At 38.1% G+C, this 19,444-nt stretch overlaps 1 protein-coding gene and 1 pseudogene across 3 annotated transcripts in view; both read left to right on the plus strand.

Annotated features, from left to right (window-relative positions):
* Positions 1 to 19,444, plus strand: part of ABHD12 (abhydrolase domain containing 12) — a 60,794-nt gene that overhangs the window by 14,477 nt on the left and 26,873 nt on the right. The gene's annotated exons all lie outside the window — the stretch shown is intronic.
* On the plus strand, positions 1,803 to 1,921 carry LOC111730686 (annotated as a pseudogene).

A 19,444-nucleotide genomic window follows, 5' to 3' on the forward strand; every position in this document is an offset into this window, starting at 1 on the left:
GAAAAATAAACTATTTTTTTCATTCAGCAATGAATGAAAAAATGAATCTCAAAATAACTTTGTTGAGTTAAAGAAGCCAGACAAAAGAAATCTACTTATTTAAACTCACAAATTCAAACTAATCTGTAGTAACAGAAAGTAGATCTGTGGTTGCTTGGGAGTGGGGAATGAGAACCAGAGAGGGGCAGGGGGAAGGAATTAAAACAGAAGGAATTTGGATGATGAATATGTTCACTATCTTGATGGTTTCACAAATGTTAAAACTTATCAAATTATACGCTTAAAATATGTGCAGTTCACATCAATTATACTTCAGTAAAGCAGTTTAAAAAATAAAATATTATAGGGCTTTTACCTGAGGATTTAGAAAAAAAGTGTTTTTTTCTCCGGCTTTTATTCTCCAATTTTTTTTTCTGGATTTCTGGCAATGTTTCCTTCATTCCCGATGAGAATTTGGTGGAATGGGAAGAGTGGGCCAAACTTAGAGGCCCAGGACATAAGCTCATCCCTAGCTGAGGCCTTAGCAAATTACTTAATAGCTGTGAGCTTAGTTTCCATATCTCTGTAATGGGCATGTTATCTGTTCTGCCTGCTTCACAGAGTTGTACTAAGTTTTCAACAAGATCATATCAGCATTGTACAAGTATAAAGTGGTATATCGCTTTTTTTTCTGTCTACTTGTTCTATTAACTTAAGAAATTCGCAGAAGACATCTATTTTACATGTTAATTTTCTTCCTAGCTTTTATACTTTTCTTGGAGAGATTAAATTACCTATATTGCTAATATATGTTAAGTCCTTAATGATTTTGCTTTGCATTGCTACAAGTTTCAGGATTTTCTCAGATACTTTTATTCCTGTAAAAATAGCACTGAAGAGCAGGTAGTTTCTTATTCTAGTTGGTAAAGGGTACCTAGTTCTTTTCTTAGAGATTCACATCTCTTATAAACAATTCTAGAGCTACACAAAAGAATGCTGCTTGAACAAACTAAATGAAAAGGGAGCTATAATAATTTCCCAAATGAGACAGCCTTTTAAAAAATATTTTTTTAGAAGAGATTCAAGATGGCATAGAAGGTAAAGATTGTACATGCTTCCTCTAGCCACCACACCAAAATTATAAAACTAAAGAGCAGCTAGTACATGGAGTCACCAGAGGTCTAGCTGAACAGAAGCCTTACAACTGGATCACCTAAAATAACAGGTCACTTCAAAACGGTAGGTGGGGAAGAGATGCAAAACAGCTGGTCCCACAAGAATTGGAGGGCCATGTTGACTACAGAGGCCTCTCTCCGACCTGAGGAGCAGGGAGTCCTGGCCACACACTGCGCTCCCCGGCTCAGGGTTCCAGTGCCAGGAAGAGAAGTTCTTACAACCTCTGGCTATGAAAACCAGCAAAAGTTGCAGCTGAGTAAGATAGAGGGTTGCGAGAAGCAGAGACCTTCCTCTTAAAAGGCCCACACTTGGCTTTACTCACCGACAGGCTCACTCGTTCTGAACTCCAGCTCTGGGGCAGCTGCTAGAGGAGTACCAGGGACATATGAGGAGTCGCCGAGTTGTCGGGCTTCACGGTGAGGGCTGGAGGGGGCAGTTTGCTCCCAGATAGAGGTGTAGGTAGAAGCCATTGTTTCACACAGGTGCCATCCACTTGGAAAACACAGGTTGCTTTGCCCAGGGGAATCCCTGAGACTCCACCTCTCCCAACTTGTAGGCCCACACACACAAGCCACTTCCAATGATTTTATTCCATACAAATGGGCTGTCTTGGCTCCTGCTGTGAACTTTAATAAAATTTCTCAAAGGTCTATGGCCATGCTACCCTGAACAAGCCCAATCTCGTCTGATCTCAGAAGCTAAGCAGGGTCAGGCCTGGTTAGTACTTGGATGGGAGACCACCTAGGAAGACCAGATGTTGTAGGTGTAAAAAATTTTAAAAATAAGGGATTGTAAGCTGACAAGGTCCTTGCAATCTGTGAGGTCAACCAAGGGTAGCCTCGGCTTAAAAAAAAAAAATCTCTCGAAGACTCACAAAACCCAAAGAAGCAGCCCCAAACCCTTCACTAATGGCAGCCAGCCTAGGTTTTGGGCTTGACTCCTTGAAGCACCTATAAGCCCAGCACAGGTGGCAGCCATATGTGGATTGCTTGGTGACTTACCAAGTGGCCTCAGAGGTGCACAAGCTGCAGCTGAACTTGGCCTACAGATGGACCCCTCTCAGGTCAGGTCATTCTGCTAAAACTGGCAGACTTAGGAGCCCTACTTGAATCACAGAAACAGACACAGAGAGGCGGCCAAAATGGGGAGACAAACATGTCCCACTTCAAAAAACAGAACAGAGCTTCAGAAAGAATTCACCAAAATGGAGACAAACAGTATACCAGTTGGAGAGATCAAAACACTGGTTATAACGATGCTCAAGGAACTTAGGGGAAGGGTAGATGAACTCAGAACTTCAATGAAGAGATTATTAAAAAAACAAAACAAAACGGAGGTGGAGATAATAAAAGAACCAGTCAGAAATGAAGAATACAATATCTGAGATAAAGAGTATATTAGAGGGACTCAACAGAGTGGAGGAAGCAGAGGATCGAATCACCGATACAGAAGATGGGGTAGCAGAGAACACTCAATCAGAATGGCAAGAAAAAAAAATCCAAAATAATGAAGATAATATGAGAAACCTATGGGATTGCATCACTTGTAACATTTGCATCATAGGGGTACCAGAAGGAGAAGAAGAGCAAGAAGTTGAAAACCTATTTGAAGAAATAATGATGGAAGTCTTCCCTAACCTGGTGAAGGAAAAAGACATACAACCCCAGGAAGCTTAGAGAGTCTCAAATAAGATGAACCCGAAGAAGCCCACACCAAGACACATCATAACTAAAATGTTAAATACAAAGAGAGAATCTTAAAAGCAGCAAGAGAAAAGCAGTTAGTTACCTACAAGGGAGCTCCCATAAGACTGGCAACTAATATTCGACATGATGGAAACCCAGGATCTACAACCAAGATTACTTTATCCAGCAAAGCTATCTTTTAGAGTTGAAGGACAGATAAAGAGCTTCCCAGACAAGAAAAACTAAAGAAGTTCATCATCACCAATCAACATTACAGGAAATGTTGGAGAGGCTTCTTTAAGAAGAAGAAAAAATATATAGCAATATATGAATAAAGGATGGCAATAACTACATATCTATTAACTATCTATTAAGTACTTCAAATGAAAAAGAATTAAGTGCTTCAGTCAATACAGAGGGTGGCTGAATGGATAAGAAAACAAGAGCCTTACGTATGCTGTCTACAAGAGACTCACTTCAGATTAAAAGACATTCACAGACTAAAAGTAATGGGATGGGAAAAGATATTGCATGATGGACCTAGAGGGTAGTGTGCTGAGTGGAGTAAGTCATATAGGGGAAGACAAATGCCATATGACTGCATGTATATGTGGAATCTAAAGAACAAAATAAACTCATAGATACAGAGAACATTTTGAGGGTTACTGGATGGGAGGGTGTTTGCAGGGGTCAGTGAAAAGGGGAAAGAAGACTAAGAAGTACAAATTGGTAGTTACTAGTAGTCATGGAGATAGAAAGTGTAACAAAGAATATAGCCAATAATATTGTAATAACTGTATGGTATTAAAGGTGTACTGATCACTTTGTGAGTTATATAGATGTCTGATCACTATGTTGTACACCTGAAACTAGTATTGTATGCCAACTATAACTGAAAAATAAAAAATTATTATAGTAAAAAATACTGAGGATTTTAGGTTTTTGAAGAAATACTTTAAGGTTTAAAAGTTTCTGTGCAGTCTTAAGATAAGTTTGCTACCTAACATTACCTAAGAAGTCTATTTGGCATGCAAAAGGAGCTGCCTTCTTACAATCCCTGAAGATTACATTTGGATTTAATTACTCCCTCTCTTCACATACAGGCAATCTGAGGCTATTATCTTTGTGTTGAAACCTGTAAGAGTGAGAATTCTGCTCCCATCCCCCCATCCCAACCTTCAGTAAAGAAAACAAAAACACTAAAAGTATGTTAAAAACTTAAAATTTATAAGAGAAACAAATGTCTATGGTGACAGATGTTAACTAGAAATTGTGATCACTTTGCAAATATATGCAAATATTGAATCATTACGTTGTACACCTGAAACTAACATAATGTTATATGTAATTTACCTCAATTAAAAAGTAAAGGATTCAAAACTATTTGTTTTTTACTGTGGTAAAATATATATAACAAGATTTATCATTTTAACCTTTTTTAAATATATAGTTTGCTGGCATTAACTTGTGCAATCATCCTTTTCATTTTCCCAAACTAAAATTCTATCCTTGTTAAACACTAACTCTCTACACTCACCTCTAGCTCCTGATAACCACTGTTAGACCTTCTGTCTCTGTGAATTTAATACTTTGGTACCTGATATGAGTGGAATCATAGAGTATTTGTCCTTTTGTATCTGGCTTATTTTACTTAGCATAATATCTTCAAGGTTCATCTATGTAGAGTGCGTCAGAATTTCCTTCCCTTTTTACAACTGAATAATATTCCATTGTATGTATATACCACATTTTGTTAATCTATTCATTGAGGTGGCCTTATTTTTATTAAGGATACGGAAAATAAAAAATAATCACTTTCCGTACTTGTTGATAGAATAGAAAGACAGTGTATTGCTTTTCTTCAGTGTATATATTCCTATCATTTGTGCATCTGTCTGTTACGTCACTGAAAATCCAAGACCTGAGCTGTCCTTACCTGGACCAGGAAGGGCAAAACCCCACATGAAATGCTAAAAAGATATTGTCATTACCCTGGCCTCCTTTAAAGGAGGATGAAGCCAGTTTTACTTCTAGCCTGTCATCAGTACTCCTTCCATAAAATTAACAGGGGAGTACAGGACCAAGAACCCCTAAATGGGATCTGGGGGTTTCTGGAACTAGATTTGTCCTGAAGCCAGGTCCTTCTTGGACACCAAAGTGGACAGAAAATAGGAGCTCAGGTGCTAAAGAGGAAGAAGGGAGAGAGAGAGAAAGACTGTGATGCTATTCCTGAGGAGTGGGAGTGCCAAATACTGGCTTGGATTCCATGGCATTTTTGGACTCAATTTTTACTGTCTGGAAGAGAAATTAAAATATATGGACAGTGTAAAGAATCTCTCATAAAGGTAAATTTACATGTTTGGATCCTGAGACAATGTCCTTTCTATCTTTTCTGGTGTTAAATGTTCTTTAATCAAATTAGCTAGTTTTCGAAATCTTTACTTGGTAAAATAACTGGCAACATTATGTCAGTCCCCATTTGGTGGAGAATTTTACCAGTACATGAAATACAAAAATCTGGGAATCAGTTCTTTTTGGGGGTCAGGGAGGGGAGGGAGAAGATTCGGAGGAACTACTTCTGGAGAGAGATGAAAAGGGTTAAAGATGAAGCAGTCAAGATGATTGCTAGGTATTTTATAATGGAGTATTAGATTTTTAGAAATCAGACCTTTGAGCCTGCTGCTGACTCCAGGTTGTGATTGGGCTTATGAGAGCTGGTCACAATAATATCTGGTACATAATTGCCACTTAGGTGTATTGGCTTGGTACAGATCCACCGCACTTAAATGCCTATGTTGCCCAAGGGGACCTTTGTGTGTAGGAGCTGAGGCTACCACTCTAGGTCTCGGTCCCTCAAGAGTTTGCTGAGTGTGTAAAGCAGTAGTAGCCTGTTTAGCCTATATCTCTTGTATCCCAGACCCCCCGCCCCACCAATATGGCATCTGGCAAGTTGGTGTTTGCTAATGTTGGGAAGGAAGCAAAGCAAAGGAGGGTGATAGAGGCAAACAATCAAAAAGAAATGAAAAGAAGAAAAAGGGAAGAGTCAATAAAAGTAGGCACAGGAAGAATTAAAAATAATGTTGAATACTTTGTACCATTTAACATATTTTAACTTATTAAATGCTTACAGCTACTTTATGACGTAGGTACTATTATCTCCATATCACAGATGAGGAAACCAAGGCACAGATAGGTCACACAGCCATCAGACAGAGCTGGGCAGGCTCTAGGGTCTGCACTCTAATCACTATACTTTCCTACCTATGGTAGGGCTGTCTCTCTTATACATCCTGACTATTAGAAGAAGGAAATATAGGTTTAAAATATTGTGCCAGTGTCACTTGAGGGAAACTGGTGAGCTAACTAGGATGTTTCTTTCCTTCTCTGACCACAGTGAGTACAGCACAGTGATGAGGTGTAGGTTTCTGAGGTCAGAACCCTGCCACAGATCCTTCCCTTGGGGTTGGTGGCCTCCTCTGGGACCTCCTCATTGGCTGGTACCTCCCACCTTGTCAAAGCTTTGGAGTGGCTGGCAAGGTCTGTGCACCTGCTACAGATGCCTTGGGGAAGCCAGTCTTGTCAGCCTTCTGTGGCTTTCTGATATGTCATTGTGAATCATGGGGACCTCAAGTCATCAACAGGAGGGACCGTGCACATTGAAGGGTGAATGTGTCCAGATGTACTGTAATAAATTTAAGTAGGGATTTCTGCAGTGCCAGCATGTATTCCTTTCATACCAACTTTGTAAATGCTGTGCACACACATGTAGCTCTTTGACCCTGTGGGCGCATCACAACTGCTCACCGAATTTCCAGTTCAGGGCCTTTCCCAACTGAAGTGAAACATGGTATCATGATCTGAGGGAAGAGGGACATGTGACATGTGACTCTCTAGATAGAAGCACTTCATAGGTGTGTGGTTCTCCTTGCCTTCTTTCCTAAAGCCATTTGTGGAGATGCCAACATCACAAAGTGATGGAGCTTCCTGACAGGTTCCTGAGTGACTAGGATTAGTAGAAGCCCCCGCTAACCTGTGCTGGACATGTAGCGAGAATAAAAAGTAAAGTATGCCACTGGATTTGGTGGCAGTTTGTTACTGCAGCATGGTGTAGCCTGTTCATGTTAATACAACACCCAATTTTTGAAATCTTTTTTATTTTAAAAGAAATATATGTAAAAAATTTTAATGTATGGAAGCATATGTGAATTCTCTGTCCCCACTCCTCTTCCCAGACATGAACAATTCCTCCCCCTTGCAAGACTGTAAGTCCTTCTACCTCCAACCATGTCACCACATAGCCATGCAACCTTTGTGCTTAACTGCATGTCATCCAGTGTGTGGATGCACTTCATGTTAGGGAGATAGAAAGTATACTGTGTATACTGTAATCCATAGCTTTTATATATACAGACATCTGCTGGTTGCAAGGTATAATGGAAGGGGAAACCCAAAAAAATTAATAACCTGAAATAATGCTTATAAGGATGCTTAGAAAGAAATATGCAAAATCTGTTGAGAGGAAAACTTTAAAACACTCCCGAAGGGCACAAAAGTAAACTTGAATAAATATAAGGAAACAAGTGTTCTTGAATAGGAAAGCTCAACATCATGAATTGCCTAATCTCCCTAAGTTAGATTATTTAACATAATTCTAAATACAAATGCCAGCCTGTTTGTTTTGAGTTCTACACAAGTTGATTCTGAAGTTCAATGAAAACATGGCATGTGGATGTACCAGAAGCCTCTGGAGAAAGAAGAGTTGTGAGTGGAGAGTAGTCCATGCTGCAATGCTCAGTGTAGGCAGTGTGGCAATAACTTTTAGTAATAAGCCGATGAGACAGTACAGAAATTCCAGGAATCTACCCAAATACATTTGGGAATTTAATATAGGATAAAGGTGGAATCATAAATGTGTTGGGGTAGATATTGATTTAGATTTTCCATACAAGGTCTTGAGATGACTGGTAGCCATCTGGGATAAAATAAATTGGCATTCATATCTTGTACCAGGATCAAAGTCCAAATGGATCAAAGAGTTAAATGTAAAAATGAAACTAAAAAGTACTAGAAGAAAACTTGAGTGAAATTCTTTATAGTCTAGAGATGGAAGAGGCCTTTCTAAACGCAAAGTTGAAATTCTAAACGCAAAGTTTAAAAGTTTTAGAGTCAATTTGATTTCATAAACATGAAAAACATCTGTGACATAACTAATGACAAAAGAAAAAATATTTGCAACTCAGGCATAGATAAGGAGCTACTTTCTTTAATAGATAAAAGAGTTTCTAAGAATTGAAAAAAAAAATCAAAACCCAATGAAAAATGTGCAAAGGACATGTATAATTCATTGGAAAAAATTCCATAATCTTTCAGTATGTAAAAGGGTAGTCAACCACACGAATTAATAATTAGAGAAATCAAATTAAAACTACACCACAATGCTATTTCTCACCTATCAGATGGGCAGACATCTGTTTGCCATGTTGAGGCATCTTCAACAACCACTGTGTTAGTGAGGCTTTCAGGGAACCAGGGGTTTGAGAGAGTGATCTCTTAGATCCAACAGTTTCCATTCTAGGACTATCCTGTGAGCACTTGCACATAAAAAATTATATATGTACAGAATGATTCAATTTAGCGCTGATTATTGGAAACAACATGGATGTCCAGCCATAGGAAACTGGTTTAATAAACCTATGCTATATCAACCCAAAGAAGTGCTATGGAACTGCAAAAAGGCTGTGAATTGATGTGGTGAAATTGCCTGGATATATTATTGAGAGAAAAAAATCAAGGTGTAAAACAGTTTGCAATGCATAATTTGCTTCTTTTTGTATGAGAAGAAGGAAGGAATGAGAACATGTACATGTATTTGCATAAGGAAATATTGGAAGGATAAGTAAGTAGCTAATAAAAATGGTTACATGGGCACTAGGGTGACAGAACACATAGACACAAATTGGCAGTGAGACTGTATTTTTTTGAACTGTGTAAACATAGGACCTTCTAAAAGAATTGTTGATAAGCTAAAAACAAAAACGAACACATAGAGTATAATCTCATATTAGTTAGGATAACACTAGCTGCTTTACCAAATCAGTACCAATGATCAGGCATACATCATCTGACTTACATGGCCCCACCTGCTCCCTGTTGGGCTGGAAATGTAGTCTCAACTGCGCAGCTACTTCTCATCACCAGCTCTACCCTCGGGAAGGGTGAGTATAAACTTGGAGGTCTGCTAGCCATCTCAACCACAGTTCTTAACTTTATAAGATATAGTCAATATATAATAGAACTTATAAAGACATACTACACTAGTATATTAACTAACAGTGGCTTGTTTAGGATCATATAATTTGAGGTGATTTTATTTTCTTTTTAGTGCCTTTTTGCAACATGCAAATTTTCTACATTTATCTGTTATTGGGGAGAGTTTAAAGCTATGAAAATGTAACCCTTGATGACAATTGTGAATGTATACCATTTTCCTCTCACAGACCATGTTACAGAGGGGACATTTGTGCAGAGCCTTCCTGACATACTGGGATGATTGCATCTTTGTGATCAGTCTTTCAGAGTGGAATTGCTTGGTCAGAGAGCATGTCTCACTGGCAGTAGGAGAGTGTTTACTCATACTGTCTGTCAGTATTCTTATTCTTTGCCAATAATGTGAGTAAAGATGGAACTTTGTTGTTTAATTTGTATTTCTACATGTCAACTTAATGCCACGTGTTTTGGTAACAGGAGATATCTCAATGTAGCTCTGTAGCTCTTTATATCGAGAGATAAATTCCAAGATCATTGCCTCATCATGAGTTTTTGTTTTGTTACAATGGAAGGAGAATGATTTAAAGAGATGTTTCAGGACAATCTCAGGGTGACCTTAACTCAGAGGGCTGGATGGCATGGTTCTGGGGCATCTGGTTTGTCCTTGTTACCTGGCCTGCGGAGTTCAGCAGGGTAGGCTTTTCCACTCCATTCTCAGCACAAGGAACCCCAGAGATTAGAGATTCTCAAGTGGGTGGGCATTGAGATGGGGGTCCATTTAGGAGGTTTTTTCAGAAGGCCTAGGTATTGGTCTCCAAAGTAGGGTGGGTTCACCCAGGGATATATGAGACACAGTCACTGGGATATGTGAAGGAAATAGTGGGATTTCTGAATATATTCATATTTAGAAATGAACTAACATACACATACAGACCGATTATGCATATGTATAATTTAATAAGTATGTATTGAAGGTTTGCTTCAAAATGTTACTAATCAAACATATAATCAAAAAGGTTTGAGACTGCTCTGTGGTCTGGGCAAGACATGCTGCTGTCCTGGACTGGAGAGACAGCAGTTGAAATGACAAGAGGTAGATGGATTTGAAATATGTTTTAGAGACTTGGTATGGATTGGAAGTGGAGATAGGGACAAAAATGATGTGTAGGAAGGGCATGTCAGGATGACTTCTGGGGCAAATTGTGTTTGCTGAGATGGAAAATTCAGAGGAGAAGTAGGTTTAGGGGTGGGAAAGCATGAAAGATCAAGAATTTGGTTTTAGACAAGTTATTTTTGGTGCTCACTTTGGCAGCACATATACTAGACAAATTATTTTTGACTCACCTGTGGAACTCCAAATGGAGACGCCAAAGAGATAGATAGAAGTATGGACCTGCAGCCCAGTCCTTTCAGGTCTTCACATTGTTAATCTTACCTGAGGGCCCTCAGTTCAGGTAAAGAAACAGGTATAGGTCAGGGTAGAGCAGGTCATGCTGCAGAACCCCCCGCTCACGGAAGTGTTTCTTGGTCCCATAACGTGTCCTGCTTCCGCCCTGCTCGTTGTGGTCACTCAGGGAGCCAGCCCAGTGGGTCCTCCATCTCATTAGCAGTGACTGCTCCTGAAATGTCCACCCAGAAGTGATACAATCTCTTCTGCTTTTATACTCACTGCTTTTCTGTTTCCTTGACCAAAGTTGAGTCACTTGGCTGCCCCTGACTTTAAAGGGGGAGGGGATGTGCCATTCTATCACGGGCCCAAAGAGAACAAGAGATAACTGGTACGTGGCACTGGCAAGCTACATAGTTCTGTGGAACTGACAGACTCTGCTATTTGTAGCTGATGACAGTGGAGCAGCACTGCGCTTGTGCAGCACAGAAACTGAGCCCTCCTTTTCTTAGTTTTGGGCATGCCCTGGGGGACCTTGGGCAGAAGCTGTTCAAGCACATCTTCTCCAGGAAGGTCTTTTAACTTGGCTATGAGGTGTCATTGTCCTCAGGACTGAAGTGAGCTACCAGGGCTGAGTGGAGTTCCCTGAGTTGGCTGGCAGCCCCACAGCAGCCCTGCACCTGCTTGCAGCCTAGCTTCCCTTCTCATGCTGCACACGGCATTACTGGAGTCATTTCTAAAGCATCAAACTGCTTTTAAAGCACTAATGTGGTTGAAGAGTAATTGTAATTTAAGATACCAGAGCAAGAAATTATAGCTCAGCTGGATAGTTTAGCCAAGAAAGGGGCCAGTGTCAGTGAGAGCTGGACAAAGCCAGGATGTGTTTGCCTCTCTCCCAGCCCTGGCGGAGGCCCTTTCAGTTCAGTGTTGCCTGCTCCATATGCAAGACTCAGTACTGAGCATTTCACTTCCTTGTTCATTTACTCTGCACAACGAACGGCCTTCACACAGATGCCATTACAGAAGAAACAGGCTCTGGGAGTCAGTATGCCCAGGGGTTTGGGAGCTCAGCTCAGCCCCTTGCTCTCACACAGAAGCCTAGGGTTGGGAGTGCTGTGCTGCACACTTCCTCCACCCAGTTCTCACTCTAGAGGGAATCACACATTGAGGCCCCAACTGCCTGAGGGGGCTGTATTTCCAGATTGGGTTTTTGCCCAGCACTCTGTTCCCTCCCCTGGTGGAGGAATCATCTATCCCAGAAACAGTAAGATGAAAAGCAAATCACTATCAAATTGTAAATCAGAGAGGAAGCAGGCACCAGTCCTGCATCTCCCTACTCAGCAAGGCCTGCTCCTTATTCTCACCAGTTTTCCCTTAGCTCCAGCCCTTTTGTTACTAGAGGGCAAATGAGTCTGGAGCTCCTTCTACCTGCCTGCTGTCCAGCCAATAGACTGACACAGGAGTCGGGCTATTTAGAATAAGTGTTCATTAGAGAATTGCAATTCCTGGAGAACAGGTGGGCTATCGCTACCCCAATATCTCTGGAGTACAGATTATATAGGGAAAAAAATCATTGGTCATGGAAACTCATAAGAGAGTTGGGGTGATGGGTGCTGCTGATTGGACAACTAAAGGGGGGTTGATGTAGTTGATCATTCATTATGTCTAGTTCTGGAATCAGCCATGGCGCCATCCCATCTGATCCCATGACCTTCTGCCTTGATGGAACTGAGAGCTAGAACACAATATCTTGGCTAAAACAGTTGGTCTAAAGTTTAATTGAAGTCTATGTGCCGTAATGGTTATAGACTGGAGGCTCAATTAATCATGCCCTAAAGCTTAATGATTTAAAGAGCAGGCAGAAGACAAGGATGGGGAAGAAAGCAAACAAGTCATAAAGCCTTTATCTGGGCAAAACTAACTTGAATCAAGGTAAAAAGAAAAAACTTTATTAAAGAAATTATGTTTGTCTGTGGTTGTAATCTATAGGGTAAGAAGAAGTGAAGCTGGAAATGCTGTGAAGCTCATAATATGGGGGTCCTTGCCTCTGGTCCTTCTTCACTTTTACTGAGTTGTGTGTCTCTCGTCTGTGGCCCATTTGAGGGAGTCTGATGGAGATGCTGTGCAAGCAGAGTTGGTCCCCAGGTTGGCACATGAAAGGCTCTGGTCCTGATGATGGAGAGGTGACAATGTTCCCGGCAGCAGGGGGCGTGCTGGCTGAGATCACACCCCTAGGAAAGTGAAGGTGGCCCGTTCTCGACAGTTGTAAACCTTGGGTGCCAAATCAAGGCATGGGAAAGCCACTGTATGGAAGCAGACAGGCTTCAGTTGAATAGAGAATCTCACAAGCACCGAATGTTTATCGATATATGGCAATTTAAGGGGACTCTGAGCGCTTGTGCCAGCTGCCTCTCAGAGGAAGCTTGAAAAGTGAAACCTTAGCAGTTTCAGGTGTAGAGACAACAAGCAGGAGTTACTGTGGGGGCCTGACCTTGGATGTTGTTTTTCCTTTAGAGTTTTTCAGATGCTATTTTACTGAAAAGTTCTAGATAACACACTTAAGGTATACTTTTCTTTTTCAGCTCCAAGTTCAGGAACTACATTTATATAAACAACCTCATTTACTGAAGGTTTCCTTAATAAAGATTATCTTTTGGGCTTCCGTGCTCTAGTTTTGGCTTCTGTTCTCTAGCAAATGTGCCTATCATTGCTTCATATTATTGCCCTAGTTTCACAGTCAAAGTAGTGAAAAAGAAGATAGACTCCTTAAAGTGTAAGTGACAAATTTTATTTGGTGACATGCATTGAAAAATCTTTTTAAAAATATACCTTTTAAATTCATTCAAAGAAAATGTTTTTCTCTTTTAGCAGGAAATGGTAAAAATAAAAATGAAGTAACAATTTCATCTGATAGGAAGCTTTCTTAGTTTGAGTTCAGAGTCACAGCATTTCTCCTTAAGCTTGATAGGCTCAGCCTCATTCTTTTTTCTATATTTCCCTTAAAATCAAGGACAGGGATATATGTTTTAAAATCTTCATTTGTTGTCTACCTGTTTGTTTGTTTGTTTGTCTGTTTGTTGATATGTGACAGCAGAGAATGAAAGTGAATCTCTGCTAGTCTTGACATCTGCATTGTGTTTTCCAGTTTGTGGGTGGACAGGATAGAAAACAATTCACTTCATTACACCGGTTGGTTCAGTATCATACCCAGAAGATCCAGCTGTAGCTTAGCAAGGATGTGATAGCATTTATTTGAGGGTTAGGGCATTTTGGGAATGACCAGACCATTATTTTTTCCATTTCCTGTTCCAAGTACAAAGTCTTTGATGATTTAGATTTCTTAGAAAAGATCTCTTCATTGTTCAAAGCAGTTTAATTATATTTGAATATCTCTTTAGAAGGCACAGAAGCAGAAGAAAGAGATGAAAGAGAAAGCAAAGTCAGATAAGAGAACATACAGACTTGCAATTAGGGCAGTTTTCTAATTCTGAACTGCCAGAGGGAGTCTGAACACTGGCATTCTAAGAAAATGGAAGGGATGGGCAAAAGCTGAGCAGACCAGACAAATTAATTTTTTTCCTAATACTGTATAACCTTAATTTTTTTTTCTGAAATACAATCCTGTCTTGCATTAGATTTTGTGTACTCAGTAGTTTGGCTGCTGGGTTTCTGTGGTATTGCTACATTCCCCAGGCTACTTGGGATCCTGTCTGTCTGTTTGAATAGTGTGATACAAGAAGGTCCTCATCTTAGACATCAGGAAAGATGGGCTGTGTTCATTCCCACGTGAATAGTATGTCTTGTACACAGCCTGTTTTTCCTGGGTGTGAAGTATTAAGTGAGCACAAAGCACCATTGGCATTGAGTTTGGCTCTTCAGAAATAAATGGAAAGACCCTGAAGGTGAAGTGGGTGGTGACTCCTGAGGTACACAGGGAGCTGCTGGCTGGGTGGGCAAGCTGCGGTCTCTAGGCCCAGGACAAATTTGATTTTTCTACACCTCTGCCACTTGCTTCTTTCCTCAGCCTTCATGAAATCACAGTTATTCTCCAGCAAGAGTTCTAGGTTTGATTACTAGGGATAGAAAATAATGTTCCCAGTCCTGCTGTAAAGTGGACCCAGTGGCCACCTACCCTGTACAGAGGATGGATGGGATAGGCTTTGGTTTGGCTGTATTTTCCGCTCTGGACTCTTTATTTGTGTACTTCTGAATGTGCAGGAAGAAGTCACCATATTCTCAAGCATGTGTTTTAGAACAAGTAGAAAATAAGGTTGCATATTCTGCTTATAAATTTGCTTTTTTTTTAAATTTCCTCTTTGAGTTCTTTAATTTACAGGTACTTGTTCAAACTTTGGGAGTTAACTTTAAAGGTATATTAAAAATGGCATCTGTTTTCCAGAAAGAAAATGAGGCTTGCTTTCAGCTCTAGAATAGGGAAAAGCATTAAAAACATATGATAGGTCTGACTTATTTTGATTATTGTTTTTGTCTTACTTAGTGATAGTTCAGTTTTAAAACCAGCTCATTTTCATCTACAAATTCTTTAAATTTATCCTGTATACTTGGTTATGGGAGAACTACAGGATGATAGAGCTGCTAATTTAAAATTACCAATTTTGAAGGCTACATATTTTTTAATTAAAATTAATTTTAATTTTGAGAAATATTTTGTATAGATATTGCAATGAATAAAAAACCAGTTTTAGAAAACTGTATCCTGAACTTGAGAGATACAATTTGTTTCTTAGTAGTATCTTCATTTAGCCTATCAATTTAATAAATGTGTTTGTTTACTTGTTAGATACTGTGGATAACTTTTTTAAAGATAATAGAAGTCATGAGATAGAGACTAATGGCCATATTACACTCAAGGTCAATAAAACTAGAATATCGGAGGCAGGGCCCAGGCATTGGTATTTTGTAAACTTCCCAGAAGATTCTAATACACAGCCAAGTGACTGTCAACCAGAGTAACTTTCTTCCCAGTTTTTGAGACAAACTGAAACAGAAAAAAAAAAATGTGGAACTCTTTAAGTGCAGTGGGAGCCAGAAAAGATGGTTATGGTTGTGATAATTTATCTGCTTTAATAATCATGAGACCATAATTCTTTGTTCAAAGATCCACTGAGCACAAATTATAGGTGCAGCATTGAGTTAAGTTTCTCAGGGACAAAAATGACAAACAAGGTCCTTGCTGGAAGGAGTTCACGTTGGAGAAGAAAAATGGCCAGACCCAGTGATGCCACTGTTGGGAGAAAAATTTTCTGCAGATATTTAAATTTTTTCCATTTCTATTTATATACATATTTTTGTTCATAGGATATGACAGGAATATCAACAAATAGTTTGAAGCATAAAATATGCTACAGTAGGTTACTATTCTATTTGTGAAATAAAATGGGAATACAAATTTAAGGAGAAAAACCGCTAAAATTTTCTGACCTAATAAATGGCTTATTCATCTATTTTCAAAAGGATGCTGGTAGGTATTAAGTCGCTGTGGTATTTTGATTTTGTTGCATACATTTAAGAGTTATATATTTAAAATTATCAGTATTTACTGTGTAGCAAAATTATGTCTTTTGCAACTATTTAAACTTAAATCTTAGATGTCAGTTTGAAGTTGTGCAAAGAGATACACAGTTTTAAAATTCTTACCAGGGCCAAACACAAAAGAAATTGAAGAATACTGGTTCAGTATTATCCAAAAACATGTTTAAAGGGGAAAAGTCTGATCCTCAAGTTCTCGCATGACTGCCAGTCACTTCAGGAATGGAAGCCCGCCCAACTTCCCTACACCTATGCTACATACTAGCCCTCTGCTAGTGGGTGGGCACAGTAGCTTCAGGATCCTCACTGTGGGGACTGATAACCCACCAGAAATGGTATAAAGATTACTTCAAAGTGAAAACATCTGCCTTAGATCTCCTATCATCTGAGAGGAGACTACTTCCTGTATTTCCATTAACCTACTTGGTCCCTGGTAGCATCTGAGTTTGCATCACTATATAAGACTTCCTTCTGTTCCCCAGGAGCAGCTGTTACCTTCTAGCTTTCTCTCCAGTCTTCCCCTTCTTCTGCCCTGCCCCATATTGAAATCATTCAAACTGAAGGTTTTAGCTCTTAGTACATACTAAAGCCAATTCAGTGAATTTTTTTTTCAGCATCCCAATGTCAGTGCTAGCAACTAGGGTTTCATATATTTAAACTGCCTCCCCTATATTAAGGGTCATTAATTTCTTGAGAATAGGCACCTTATAACCAAATAGATCAAGGAAGAAATCACAAGGGAAGTTAGAAACTGCTTTGAGATGAATGAAAACAATGAAGACACAACATATCAAAACTTATGGGATGTAGCTAAATCAGTACTTAGAAATTTATAACTGTAAATACCAATATTTTAAAAAGATCTCAAATCAAAAAGCTAACCTACCTTAAAACACTGGAAAAAGAAAAACAAACTAAATCTAAAATAAGTAGGATGAAGGAAATAATAGAGTCAAGTGGAAATTAATGAAATAAAGAATAGAAAAACAATAGAGAAAATCAGTGAAACAAAAAGTTAGTTCTCTGAAAAGAAAACCAAAATTGACAAACCTTTAGCTAGACTGACCAAGAGAAAAAGAAAGAAGATGCAAATAACTAAAATCAGAAATAAAAGTTGGGACATCACTACCAACCTTACGGAAATAAAAGGATCATAAGAGAATACTTTAAACAATTGTATGCCACTAAATTAGATAATTTAGATGAAATGGGCAAAGTCCTAAAACACAAACTGCTGAAACTGACTTAAGAAACAGGAACTCTGAATGGACCTATAACAAGTAAGGAGATTAAATTAGTTTAAAAAAAAAAAATACAAAGAAAAACCCATGCCTGGTAAATTCTGCCAAAAGTTTATAGAAAAATTAATACCAGTTCTTCACAAACTCTTCCAAAAAAAAAAAAAAAGAGGAAACACTTCTCAATCCCCAAAGTCATCACAAGAAAACAAAGCTACAGTCAGTATCTCTTATAAATATAGGTACAAATATCTTCAACAAAATACTTGCAAACCAAATCCAGAAATATATAAAAAGTACTATACACCATGAACAAATGAGATTTATTTCAGGAATGCGAGGTCAGTTTAACATCCAAAAATCAATCAATGAAATACATCATATTGATAGAATAAAGGAGAAAAACCACACAGTCATCTCGATAGATACAGAAAAACAATTTGACAAAATTTAATACCCTTTCATAATAAAAACACTCAAACTAGGAATAGAAGGGAACTTCCTTAGCCTGATAAAGGACATCTACAAAAACCTCATAGCTAACATACATAACAATGAGAGAATGAATGGTTTCTCCTAATATCAGGAATAAGACAAGGATGTCTATTTTTACCACTTCTATTCAAACTATTGGAGATTCTAGCTAGGGCAGTTAGGCAAGAAGTAAAAGGCATCTGGATTGGAAGGGAAGATATAAAACTATATTTGCAGGTGAAATAATCTTATATATAGAAAATCCTAAAGAATCTACTAAAAGACTATTAGAATTCATAAACAAAGTTAAGCAAGTTTTTAGGATACAGGGTCAATATACAAAATCAATAGTATTTCTACACATTTGCAATGAACAGTCCAAAAATAAAAAGAACCCAATTCCATGTACGATAGCATCAAAAAGAGAAAAGACATCTTGAAATATTAAATCTTTTCACCAAAGAACATAGCATTTTATCATTATACCAAATGTTACTTCATAATCCTGACTTGAGTACTGTAGTTTTCTCGTTTCTTGTTAAGCTGGTTTTTGGGGAATTAAAAAATTTTTTTTCTATTGTGATATGGACCTTTTCCCACAGCATATTTTAATTTGTAAATCCTGGTATGTAGGAAAGCTAATGGAATTTATTTGACAAGTAGTCACTTTCTTAGTCATTAATTTTAAACAGTTTTTCAGTTGAGTCTTTTGGATTTTTTTTTAAATAGACAAACTATCAACTACTTTTTCTCTTTCAATTTTATAGTTATAATTTGTATTTTCTCTTGCCTTATTGTTTTAAATTACATTTCAGAATAATGTTAAATCATGCTGATGATAGTGAACATCCTATCTCTGTCTAGTGGTTTACCCTGAGTACTGCTTGGTTTTGATTATTGATTTGAGATATGTGTGAATATTATCATCTTAAGGGAATGTCCTCTATTCCTATTTTATTAAGTATTTATTATTAGGACTACATATTGAACTTTATTAACCTCTTTAGTAACCTCTGGCTACTCCCATGGTTGATCCTTATGCTCCTGGGGTAAAATGTATGTGGTCATATTATGTTAATCTTTTATGTTCCCTGAATTTGATTTTTCTTTAATTGGAATAAAACATAATATAAATTTTACCATTTAACCACTTTTAAGTGTATAATTCAGTGACACTAAATACATTCACATTGTGCAACATCACCACTATTCATTTCTAGAACTTTTTGGTCATTCCAAACAATCTCTGTTTCCATTAAACATTAACTCCTTCTTCCCATTCCACCCCCTTTTAATTAAGTAAATTTTAATTAATTTAATTAATTTACTTAATTAAAAGTAAATTATTTTATTTTATTAAAAAAATAAAATAATTTACTTTATTTTATGTTTAAAATAAAGTAAACAATATTTTACTTTCTTTCTGTATGAATTTGCCTAGTCAAGGTACCTCATGTAAGTGAAATCACTAAGTCTTTGGCCTTTTGTGTCTGGCTTATTCAATCAGCATAATGTTTTTAAGGTTCATCTATGTTGTAGCATGTATCAGAATTTCATTTTTATGGCTGAATAATATTCCACTGTATGTGTATGTCACATTTTGTTTATTCATTGTTTCCACTTTTTGGCTGTTGTGAATACAACCATGAACATTTGTCTGGAGGTATCTTGTTTGAATCACTGCTTTG

This window comes from Pteropus vampyrus, unplaced genomic scaffold, assembly GCF_000151845.1.
Source record: "Pteropus vampyrus isolate Shadow unplaced genomic scaffold, Pvam_2.0 Scaffold327, whole genome shotgun sequence".
Taxonomy (NCBI): Eukaryota; Metazoa; Chordata; class Mammalia; order Chiroptera; family Pteropodidae; genus Pteropus; species Pteropus vampyrus.